At 42.3% G+C, this 12,154-nt stretch overlaps 1 long non-coding RNA gene across 1 annotated transcript in view; it reads right to left on the bottom strand.

Annotated features, from left to right (window-relative positions):
- Positions 1-727: 727 nt before the first annotated feature.
- LOC146789904 (uncharacterized) overlaps positions 728-12,154 on the bottom strand; it is a 30,734-nt gene continuing 19,307 nt past the window's right edge. The window contains exon 3 of the long non-coding RNA XR_014969492.1: positions 728-1,668. This is a non-coding gene — a long non-coding RNA (uncharacterized LOC146789904). The remainder of the gene's footprint in view (positions 1,669-12,154) is intronic.

Genomic DNA, 12,154 nt, shown 5'->3' with positions numbered 1-12,154 from the left:
GGTCTTACATTTGTACAAAATGAATGTGAAGATTGCTGGAGCATGCAAGAGAAAATCATGCACAAATAGTGGAAGCTTTGGAAGCACAAGATCAGGCTAGATGGGTAGGAGCGACCCACTATTAAAGACGCCAGTTTTTATGGGCAGTATAAAGTAGAGCATTAATGCGCAAAAACATGCAATCGGAGTACCCTGCTTCTAGACTGTGAAAGCCAACTCTAGAACTTTGGACCTGATAAGTCTAGAAGTTTATCTTTGCATGCCTTCCAAGATCTGTTGATTCCATCTCTAGTGTCTATTATAAATTTGCCCGAAAAAAGTTGTTCATTTAGCCTCTATATCTGGGGTCAGAGCTACCTAGCCAGGAAAGGTAGGCCATAGGCATTCAGCTCAAATTCTATTTTTGAATTCTTTCGAGAAGACCCTCTTAAGACTACCTTGAATATATGCAGCCGTTCTCGGGGTAGCAGTGATAGAGCGCGGGTCACTAGCTCTGGTCACGCATACGCCTATTACTCACCTGGCCCAAACCTCATTCACACAGTAAGCTAGTGAAACCCCGCTGACATCAATTTTGTGTAATAATACCTGTAATTTTGTTATTCACCTTTAACAAGTCTTACCAATTTAATTTAATTCATTTCATTTCCTCGACGAATCAGGTTGCTAAGCTAGTTTAAGGTAGAATGACATTTACCTTCTTTCTTTGAATAACCACAGACTCAGGAAGTTTTGAAAACTTTTATCTAAATGAATTTGTGAGTCAAGAATCAATTACAGTAACCACCTTCAATTCAAGAGGCAAAATAAAATCAATCATCGCAGTATTTCAAAATGATCAATGAAGACGGTACCTGGAAAGGAAGAAGGGGGGGGGGAAGGAGAGAGAGACATAAAAGACAGGTTTCCTAATTATATTTACCTATTGTACTGAGATGAACCCACCTCCGTAGATAGGGGCCAGATAGAATCTCCAGGACAGGCTACAGGTAGAAGATCAGGCAGATTCAGATCTGGAAGGGTAAACTCCTCTATTGTGCAACGCGGGCGTCACACCCCTCTCTGGAACTATTCTACTCGAGTATCCCAGTTCCGCGACCCCTCTAGAAGAATATACTTCGATCAGTATCTCGAACTCTCGGACAGGGTTTCTGGCAGCAGCAAAATCTGAGACAGTTTCTCAGACAGAATCTGGAGCAGCATAAGCGTTGGGTCAGTGACGAGTTGAAATGACAGTTCTGACTAGTCGGACAAAAAAAGAACTAGCTAACTTACCTCAATTATACTATTCTCAGGGTTCGTGTACCACCCCCAAATGTTGCATTTTATGTTTTCCCCCTATTTTTAATTGGTTAGGATGAGGAGGTGAGTTCATCACACCACCTAAAGTACGTTTCATCTATGAACGATTGTTCTATGTTTCCGCCCCTTTATTTCCTTTCCCATAGCTTTATTCTGCCCAAAATCCACATTACTCAGTAAGTTAAACATTTTTCAACATTGTTTCATTCGTTGGGGTCAACAGTGCGATGTTCCCAGGCTTCTCTACTCAAAATGTCCTTGGCCGAGTGACACGGGAGCCATCTTTGTTTCTGGTCAGTTTTTATGCACATGCGCACATTTCATGCGGGTAGAGATTCCAGTCACCCTCCGAGGCCCAAATAAGAACTAATAACAAAGTCAGAAAAAGACACATTAAAAGACAGAAATAAATGATTTCACTGTATACCACTTATCTCTACTCTATCCCCATTTACTTACTTTAATTCTTTTGCATTAGTATTTAATAAGCTTACAAGTTTTAGTTTATCAGCAGCAGATGCTTTAGTGTGTGAGTTTAAGGTGGCCATTTTTAATGCCACTGCGCAGCTGCAAAACTTTCCCTCCAAAAGCGACAGTGTCATACTACGTAGATGCAGTAGACGCATGCGCAATAGAAATCCCACGTTTTGTCAGCCATTTTAAGACACTCAGGTTACTTGTTAGTAATGCACATAGGAAAGCATCCCCTGGATACTGTATGTCGTATATAATGCAAGGTTAGTATTAACAAAACGTGTTGGTTACGGGGTTATATATTTATTTGAGAGGATTGCATACAAGCAAGTCTCATTTATGAATCCTTGCTCCATCAATCCCCTCTCTGATGGCATTTATTGCCATCAAAAATGTTCTATCAAAAACAGATACCAACTTTAGCACAATTCAATTTCTTCTTCAACCTTTTCATTTGCTTTCCTTTCCTTTTTACATTGTAACCCTCTCATTCTTTTATAAAAAATGTCCTTTTAATTCTTCTAGCTGTATCTCTTCAAGTTTTCTTTTCGTACCCCTTTCATTTACTTCATATTTCTTTCTTCCTTTACAGCACTTGTGCCAACACATTATTGTTAAGACTAATAGAGTTATTCCCAGTATGGGTAGGATTATGTGACCTAGAATATCTATTCCTAAATTAGAAAACCAACTACCTATGTTTGTGAAGCTATTTGCAAGTTTACTCCATACACTTTCAACTTCCAGTGGTTTCAATTCTTCCTCCAATTTCGTAATATTCGTAATATATTTTCCAATTTCAACACATTTATCTGGAATATACGTGCAACAATGTTGCGTTTTCAACAATTTGCAGACTCCTCCCTCTTTTGCCAATAATATGTCATGGGCAAGTCGATTTTGCATAGCCATGTCTGACCGCAACTAATTCAGTGTTGATGAGCAAAAATCCTCCAGCAGTATCAGTAGATAACTGATCAACTACTGTAGACAACTGACAAATTTTCCGTGAATTCAGAAGAACTCCCACTGAAGGTATCAATGCTCCAAAAATGTCACCTACTGTTTCTGAAAAACAAGCTCTTTTTATACGTGTTAGTCCATTTGCGTCTTCATTGTTTCCAGTGAGTCTTTTTACATGATAAACCTTAGGGAATACTATTCCGAAATAGCAACTTCCGTACCAATGGTCTGGCAGCCTAAAGTAGGCTTTATTGACACACACATAATAACATCCAGGAAATACCGGATCAGTTTCCTATTTTAGTCCCCATCCCCCAATTACTAAAAAATTATGATCATATTCTCTGGGACCAAATAATATATTGTTATATTCTGTTTTTAATCTATGAAGACAGATTTTCCCTTTCTTTTCAAAATCTAGAGACATAGCAGCATGGGTTTTGCCACTTGCGAAATGCTCTTCTTCCTCAGCCCATTTTGGTATCTGAGGTTTAGGTTCAGAGGCTCTTCGTTGGAAATCCTGTCTTCTTTGCTCTACTAAATTCAAAAATATTTTCTCCACTTCATGTAATTTACAGGTTAAATTGTTATTATGTGCTTCAGCTATGTCTATTGCTTTCATGGTTAGGAAATATTCACCCATAAATTCTGAGTCTCTGGTGCTAAGAACAGGGTTCATGCTTTTTCGCATAGGAACCTCAGAAAAAATCACATCTATGTTAGAATAATAATATTGCAATTTTCCAGTTTTATCAAATAAACTTGCTAAAACACTACAGGATATACCGTAGGTTAAGGGCAAATGATGGTAAGTCACTCCCTCTGCTACAGATGCGGGTAATTTCATACAAACATAGCAGTCACTAACTTCCATAGTTTCTACATATTGTACTAATAGGTTTGTGAAAACATTTAAATCAGTGCCATTTTTATTCACAGTGTGATGTAAATCCATCTCATCTGGTGCTTCTAATTCTAATTTATCTCCTTTGATAGTAGCTACCCTTTCATGTGTGTTAGTGTTATTATGTGCACTTTTGACCATTAAATAAGGTATTGCCACCGCTAATATCAACCATATTATGAGTATTAGAAATATACTACATATACACATTCTGTAACATTTCTTAAAACAATTAGTTTTGCCAGCAGATCTATCGTCAGCCATTCTCTATCAGGGGAAGAAGATTTCTCTTCTTTATTCGAGTGTTTCATATTCGTATCAGAGTTAAAAGGGGAGATTTTGTTCAAGGTGGTCTCACTTCTTCATCAACTTGCTCTGCATTAAAATTTTCAATTTCCTCTTCGATTATCTCTAAATTCTCAAAATCTTCGAGAATTACATATGTCCATTTAGGACCTTTGAATTTGTTATTTACAAATTTCGCTCTGGGGCTTCTTTGTTCAGAACCTACAGCTGTTTGCCCAGTCCAACTGGATATTTCATCTACCTGCTCTGGATCCTCGGTTACTGTCCTGAGGTGATATTTCAGTCTCTTGATAATACATGGCCTATTATCACCTTTTCTGATTTTTTTAGCTTGCACTGCAATGTACCTTCTTCAGAGGTTCTTTTGTTTTCGTTAATTTGTGGCACAATGTGATTATTTTCATCCTCTGATTCCTTTTTTGTCTGATCTTGTGCAGGGTTCACTAATTCACTACTTCCTTCCTGAATGTTTTCTCTTTCACTTGTCTGACCTAGGTCTGGTTTAAATTTTAAAATCGCTTTTTCTGTATCTGTCTGAATTTTTGTAACTTCCCTTATTGGCTCTTGCTCAATTTCCTTTGAATCTTCATCGTCATTTATCTGTTTACTTGCTTTAGATTCTCTCTGTTCTTCCCCAGTCTCAGGTTCTAAAAATGTGGTTTCCTCTGTTTGGGTAATTGGTACCTTCCCTACCTGGTCCTGCTTATAATCTAATTTATTTTCTGTTTCTTTAGCACTTTCCTCTCTGTCTATCAGGTCATCACTCTGTTCCTGTCTAAATTGTCTAGTTTGACTTCTGGTTCTTACGATTATCTCTGGTATGTCTACTACAGGTATCCAATCATCCTGACTGGTGCTCGGTTGTTCTCCATCAGCTACTTCAGGACCTATTATTTGAGATCCTTCAGCTGTGCAACCTTCCGCACCCTCAACCACCTGAGTCGATGCACACACTTTCCCCAACCTTGACTTAATCATGCCATTCAATTATTCTACCACTCCAGATGCCTCTGGTCGGTATGCGCAGTGCAACTTCTGTTCAATTTTAAATGCTTCACAAATTAATCGAATTATTTCATTATTAAAGTGAGACCCTCTATCTGATTCAATAGTTACTGGAAAACCAAACCTAGGAATGAGTTATCTCAGTAGAAGTCTAGCTACTGTTATACTGTCATTTCTTTTGGAGGGGTATGCCTCCACCCACTTTGAAAATAAACAAACGATGACAAGTACATATTTTAATCCTCGACAAGCAGGTAACTGAATGAAATCAATTTGAAGTCTTATAAATGGTCCTTCAGCTTTCCCAATTTTTCCCATATAGACTACTGTTCTTTTGCCTGGATTCATTTGCTGGCAAGTCAAACACCTTTAGCAAAGCCTTTCAGCTGAGTTTCTAAACCTTGGGTTCAACTAATCCTGCCTGAAAAGTCTAATCATTGCATCTTGGCATATGTGAGTGTCTCCATGATACAGTCTAGCCATAGGTGCAAGCATGCTGTCTGGTAACACAGGTCTGTCGTCTAAATAGACCCACACACCATCTTCAGTCCTTTGTGTACAACCAATTTTCACCCACTCCTCTTTCTCTTTTGTTTCTGCTTCATTTTGTAAATCTTTCACTTCTTTCCAAGTTTCTAATCCTGACAATAGCATAAGTTGGCAGCTGTTTTGACAATTTTCGATTTTTCTGGTCACTGCCATATGGTATCTGGCACAATGTTGAGTGACCTGGTCAGCGTACCGATTGCCTGCAGTCACACGGTCATTTCCTAACTGGTATGCGGCACACTTGACCACTGACATTTCTTTTGGTAATTGTATTGCTTCTAGCAATTCTTTGACAAAATTTCCATTTTTAATGGGAGACTCTGAAGAAGTCAAAAAGTCTCGCTGCACCCAAAGCTGGCCAAAGTCATGCAACATCAGCTAAAGGAAACACCCGCCCGGATGCTATACAGGAGGGCCTAGAACATAGGTCCCTGGATCAAGCAAACACTAAACTGGAGCTGAATGAACAGACCAATTATATAATGGCACCAACAAAATTGATAAATAGAAAAATATATTTCTCGTTTATTATTTTTATATACAGCATTTTTTCGAAAACTTTTTTGGGGTTTTTGCACATAAAAGCATTAGATGAGGAAAAAACAGCGAATGTGCGACATAATCATAATACACCAAATTATTCAATGTCCCACACGTAACTCAACTCATACATACATACATTCATTCCATCAAAATTCACACTAACAAATAACGGTCTAGGTGGAAAAATTTCCAGACGAGATCATATATCATCCAGTTGGAAAATAACGATATTATGAGGTGAGAAGTGCCGAAAGGTCAGGCGCCAACGCGCGTTTCGGTATTGGACCCAAAATTGGGCCCCACCTTCATCAGGGCGAAGACCGGTAGATTGTGGGGGACATCAGCTATACCTAGAATTAATCAAACAAACATATATAAGCAATCAAACAATGATAATAAATAAGCATATAACCTGATGCAGTATCATTAATATTGCAAATCTGTCCACAGAGATCAGCTACAGAAGTGAATCAAAAGAAATATCTATACCATAGTTTTCATACAAGGTCCAATAGGTACCAACAAGGAGCATGTGTATAAGAAAACCTCCAAAGTAAGAATAGCCAAGGCAATAAGTTATACCCAGGTCTAGAACAGGAAGAAATAAGAAGTCCGTGCAGTTAAGTATGTGCAGATATATAGAAAGATAGAAAGACAGCAACCCGCATATTTAGCACCCGTGTTTGGAATCAGTGAATAGGAAGATTATTTATGCGTGTACGCAGGCTATGAGAGTCCCATTCATAATACGTACTTTAAGGTTAAATCCCCAACAATAGGGGTTTAAGTGCACATCTTTACTGGATGGAGGAATATATATTCAGAGACTCAACAGGCCGCTGGTAAATTCTAGGGAAGATTAGTCAAAGAACAATCTATTCAGATACCTGCAATAGGTTATGTTAATTCAGAAATGAAGAAAGGAAGGTCATGTTCAGTTAAAAGGTAACCTACCCGCGCCACTGATTATAGCCAGAAGCGTTCAATCAAGTATAAGTCAAACGGGTCAGGTAAAATTCAATGCATTCAGCGAGGTTTAAACATGAAGGCTCAGGGAGGTGCAACTAAATCTAAGAAAAATAATAGAGAAATAGATCGTAAGAGGGAAGATAGATTATGGGAAGACATTTAGCTTCACTGGGACAAAATCCCGTATCCAATAAATCAAGGGAGAAAAGTATGGATGTAACAAACATACTTGCGGTTAACGGCAGGGCAGTAATTGAGTATAAGCTGGTTTTCTCATTAACATAGGTGGTTCAAAGATGGATTGACCAATAACGTGGAAGCTGCGTCAGAGCGCTGGATATCATGTATTTCAAGCCACGGGTGTTCCCTACATAGACAGAAACAGAATATTTCTAAATAGAATGGTACAGAGGTCGCTGTATAACTGCGGCATTCAAGCAGAAACTAATAACGACCTCTTATGGGCAGAGAATACATTAAATCATAGATAGCCCAAGAGTCCTAAGGTCAAGCGCAGAGATGGTTTGGGAATCAATGCAACGAGGATAGTAGTTAGATGCTATTGCGTCGTTTCACGGGGAAAGAGGAGAAAAGCCAGGAGGAGCGGGGGCGCGGATAAAGGACCTAAGGCCCTCAGTCTAAAGGGAGAATATATAACCAAAGAGCATATAGCTCCCGGTAAGACGGGGCAGGCGTCCGGGCTAAAAGAAATGGAAGACGACATTTCCCATATTTTGGATCTTACTTGTATATACTGGTTCCGACTTGAAGAAAGGCGCCGATCGCAAAGTCAGGATGATTCAACGAAAGGGTCCCACCCTTCTTAGCGAGTTACAAATTCACAGTGAGCCAATAGGAAGGTTTGTGACGTGCGATCTACAAGGATAGAGAGAGGACTGAAAACGTGCAGGGAATCAATCTGCTTGACAATGTGGCGGCCATATTGAAACAATGGAAGTGGCCTTTGGGGAAACAAGGGCCAAATGGTGGCCAAGGCGATGTACGGGGTCACAAATCGCCGTGCTCAAATCTGTTTTGGACAATGTTCGAAAAAATGCTGTATATAAAAAAAAATAAACAAGAAATATATTTTTCTATTAATCAATTTTGTTGGTGCCTTTATATAATTGGTCTGTTCATTCAGCTCCAGTTTAGTGTTTGCTTGATCCAGGGACCTATGTTCTAGGCCCTCCTGTATAGCATCCGGGCGGGTGTTTCCTTTAACTGATGTTGATTTATTTACCCCTACCCCACCCGCCCTGTATTCCTTTTAGGGGTCCCCCTTTTGTAGCCGGGCTGCTGTGGGGGTTGTTCGCTCGAGGCGATGTGCCTGTGAGTACCTCCTTCTGTATATGTATTTTCTGAACCTTGCTGACCTAACTGGTGGTGTGGGACCCTGTGGGATTCAAGTCAGCATGTGAAGTTAGCATAATGTATCTTGGTCTGTATCTCTACTCCATAAACAACGAGACATGCTTTAGAAGATGGCCCATTCCTTTTCTGTGTCTTGTATGATAGAAAGGGCCGAAAAGCCATACTACGGCCATCTTGGATTATGACCAGTCGTGTTTTAGATCATGTGGTTCTCTCTGCCTACCGTCTACATGATTTAGCTCGTACCAGCCTAGAGACAGGTTGAATTGTATTTACGACTGAGGCCCAAGGTCACATCTGCTGTAGGGAGTATCAAGCGAAATTCCTCTGGGCCCGAGACGAGAAGGGAGTCACCCCGCCGACCTTCTCTGTAAAGATAGTAACCTTGTGTGTGCAGCTGAAACTGGATATGGTATGAGCTCATTTAGGAGCTCCTGGGCTAACTGGTGTTTTTCCACTTGTAAGGCTTTGTATGTCGAATCTGTTATGTATATAAGTGTGATTCTGTCAAGGGGCCAGCAATCTTCCTCGGCGCACCTGATGGGTGAGGATCGATGAGGCTCCTCTATGTAGAGTTCTGTTGTGGCCAATAAACGCTTGAACCTTCTACGTTGCCAAATGCTTATTATTGACTTGATATTGCGGGCCACTGGTAAGTGTGGCCCTTGGGATTACTATTTAGATTACTACAGTTGGCGACCACGAAGGGACCCCGTGAAAGGGTCTTTCCTCCCCCGTATTCGGGTGGCAGGATTGAGGGCGTCTTGGCCGGGCGGGCGGAGGGGAGTCCGACGTCCACCCCGTACTCCCAATCAGGGTGACCCCCGGCTGCTAATCGCCCTTCACCGGGGTCCTACGAGCTTAACCCAGGAATTGACCGTGTTGGTCGTAAGAAGTTGGCAGCGGAGAACGAACATTCGTACCTGGGTGCACCCGGTGAGTAATTTGAAAATTGTTTGAAGCACGCGCTGTGGAGCGGTGCATTTGTTTGAAGCACGCGCTGTGGAGCGGTGCATTTGTTTGAAGTCCGCACTCTTGAGCGGTACATTTGGATTTGATTGAGGGGTCGTGATGACCTCAGGAGAATTAAGGAGGTCTTACAGGGTGGTCCGGTAGGGACTGACTGTAGGGACTCCACAGATCTTTTGTGATTTGAAGATACTGGTCAGATGTCTGGTTGTTATCTGGGCAGGATGCGCAGCCGAACTGTACTCGGGAAAACCCGTGGCAAAAACTGGGTAGCCACGAGACATATCTGAGGTGTGGCTTGGACCAGGCCGGAATAGTCTCAAGTGGTGAACCAGGGATGCAGCGGAGTGGTCCGTAGTACCGTTTGTGGTTACCTCTGTCTCACTGTCTCTTGCCAGTCGGTTGAGAGACTGCTTGTTGTGATTCCGTTGGTCCTTTTGAATAATTCTCCACGAACAGGAGTCGACGGGCTCGGTTCATTTGTTTGGATGCATCAAGTTTGGATAGATTGAACTGCAGAGAATAATGTTGTCATATATGTTATATGTGATATAAAGTCAGTTATATGTTATTTGTGTCTGTCTACTAACCAACATGTTGTGTTTCAGCAAATTGAATTGTTTCGGTTGTTGTTGCCGGACTAGCGACTCTCGTTTGGCTGAGAGTCAGCCCGCCCCTCCGGAGGGCAGCCCTAGCCATTATATGTATGTGAAGCACGGAATTGCCCCCCTATTGTTCAACACCTTGTGGCATAAGTATACTAAAGGTAATGAAGAGTTGCAGTGGCCAAAGACTGGCTCATTTGATGAAAAGAAAATTGCCTTTTTACAGGAACAACTATTTTCTAGGCGCAGTAGGCAATCAATGTTTGAAGCCTTAAACACCTGGCAGAAAGAAGCAAAACAACGACGAATGAGGGAGGAAAAGCTAGCAAGAGCTAAGGCTGGGCAGACCATAACTTAGAAAGCTGTAGCCTATGACAGAGCTAGGGTGGAAAAAGGAATCGATTGTATGAATCGTGAGTTTAGATTGAAGGTCGATAAAAGTTATGTGGCTCGACCTAACGCGTAGGATGAAATAGAAGACTTGCTGGACATGCGGCCACCGCCCCCTTATGTCCCGAAACGGTTATATCCGGAGGTACCAACGGCTATTGTATCGGCTTGGGCAGGGACAGTCGCCCCTACGCCGGCTCTAGTTGCCTCCACAGCAACTCCTGTTGCATCGGCGCCTCAGCCTCCCTCCCTTCCTACGCCTGTAACCGATCTTTCTTGGTTGTCTTCCTCTGTCTCGGAAGTTATGGCTTTATTGCCCAATTTGTTGTCAGCCACAACAGCTGAAGCTCCCCAGTTGTCATCAGGGGCCATGCATTCTCCTTCTGCCTTGACCTCCTCTTCCGCGAGTGCAACTCCTTTTGCAGCTGTTTCAACTCCAGTACATCCGGCCGGTTCTCTTGATGGCAAGAAGCTGTACACTCGATCAGCTCTCGGAACAGAGGAAAAGGAGTCCATTGCAGTACAGGCATCCCAATGGATACGGCAATCTATTTATACCCTGTCTGACATATGGTGCACCATGAAAGATTATGAACCAGTGATGCAACAGCACGCGTTAGCACACATGGCCGAACGCCTCATCTCATTGTGGGAGCAAGTTTATAGAGGGGGGAGAGCTCCAACCATACTGTATGATATTCATGACCAAACACATAAATCTCAGTTAAGTCCAGAAGCGGTATATGGGAATGTGAGAACTCTGGTAAATTACAGAATGCGGCTACAAGCTGCTATTCCCGCAGGGGTACAGCAGTTCCCAATGCGTGAGGTACACCCCATTTATCACCCGGAAGTAACTGAAATAGTAGACGCACATGGGACGATTACCCGCCCAAGAGTAGACGCCCGTTTTCAGGAACAGTGGGTATACACCCCATGGAAACGCAGTGAGGTACTTTCATTGAAAACTCAGTTGCCTGACCCCAGGAAGAATCCTACGGCATACTATAAGGAACTTACGGAAGCCGCCTCCTCGGCGGTGATGACTCTGGCTGATATCGAGCTATTTTTTGCTCTATTGGTGCCGGTGGACATATGGCGGCAGGTGCATGACCAGGACCATGTGACCGAGTTTGGGGGAACCTGGGAGCAATTGAGGGACTGGGATAGGGATCGTAAACCAGGAGATAAGCCTAGAACTGAAATATTGATTTTGCCGGAGAAAATAATCACTTACATGCATTCACTAATCCCGCCCAGGAAAGTAGATTGGGACAAATTGACCGCGTGTAAACAAAAAAGGGATGAGAGTGTGTCAGATTTCTTTACTAGGTTCGAAGGGGTTTTCATTGATTTTAGCGGGCAAGATCTGTCCAAGGAGGGTGGCATACGCTTGTTTGTTAATCGGTTTGTAACTAACCTATTATCCGAGATATCAGCCCGACTTCAGGCCGCGGAGAGTACCTAGACGACATCTACCCCTTCGACTATCTTAAGTATGGCTCAATACTATGAGCATCGGGAGAACGAGAGTAAAGAAAAAACGGAAAAGAAATCAAAAGATTTGAAGACACGGGTCCTGTTACAGCAAGTTGAAAGAGGCCGAGGGAGGGGTCGGGGAACACAGAACTTCGCCCCACGAGGGGCGGGTCCCGGGCAGAGTGTAGGACGAACAGATTTGGGAATGAATCAGTGCGCATTCTGTAAACAGGAAGGGCATTGGCGAGCTCAGTGTTGTTGTTGTATGCGCAAAACGGCGTTCCGAGGGGCCAAGGGAGAGGCCGTGCTGGTGGTCATCAGG

The sequence above is a fragment of the Triturus cristatus genome, chromosome 10 (genome assembly GCF_964204655.1).
Source record: "Triturus cristatus chromosome 10, aTriCri1.1, whole genome shotgun sequence".
In the NCBI taxonomy this organism is placed as follows: Eukaryota; Metazoa; Chordata; class Amphibia; order Caudata; family Salamandridae; genus Triturus; species Triturus cristatus.
This window is presented reverse-complemented; position numbering and strand designations above follow the sequence as displayed.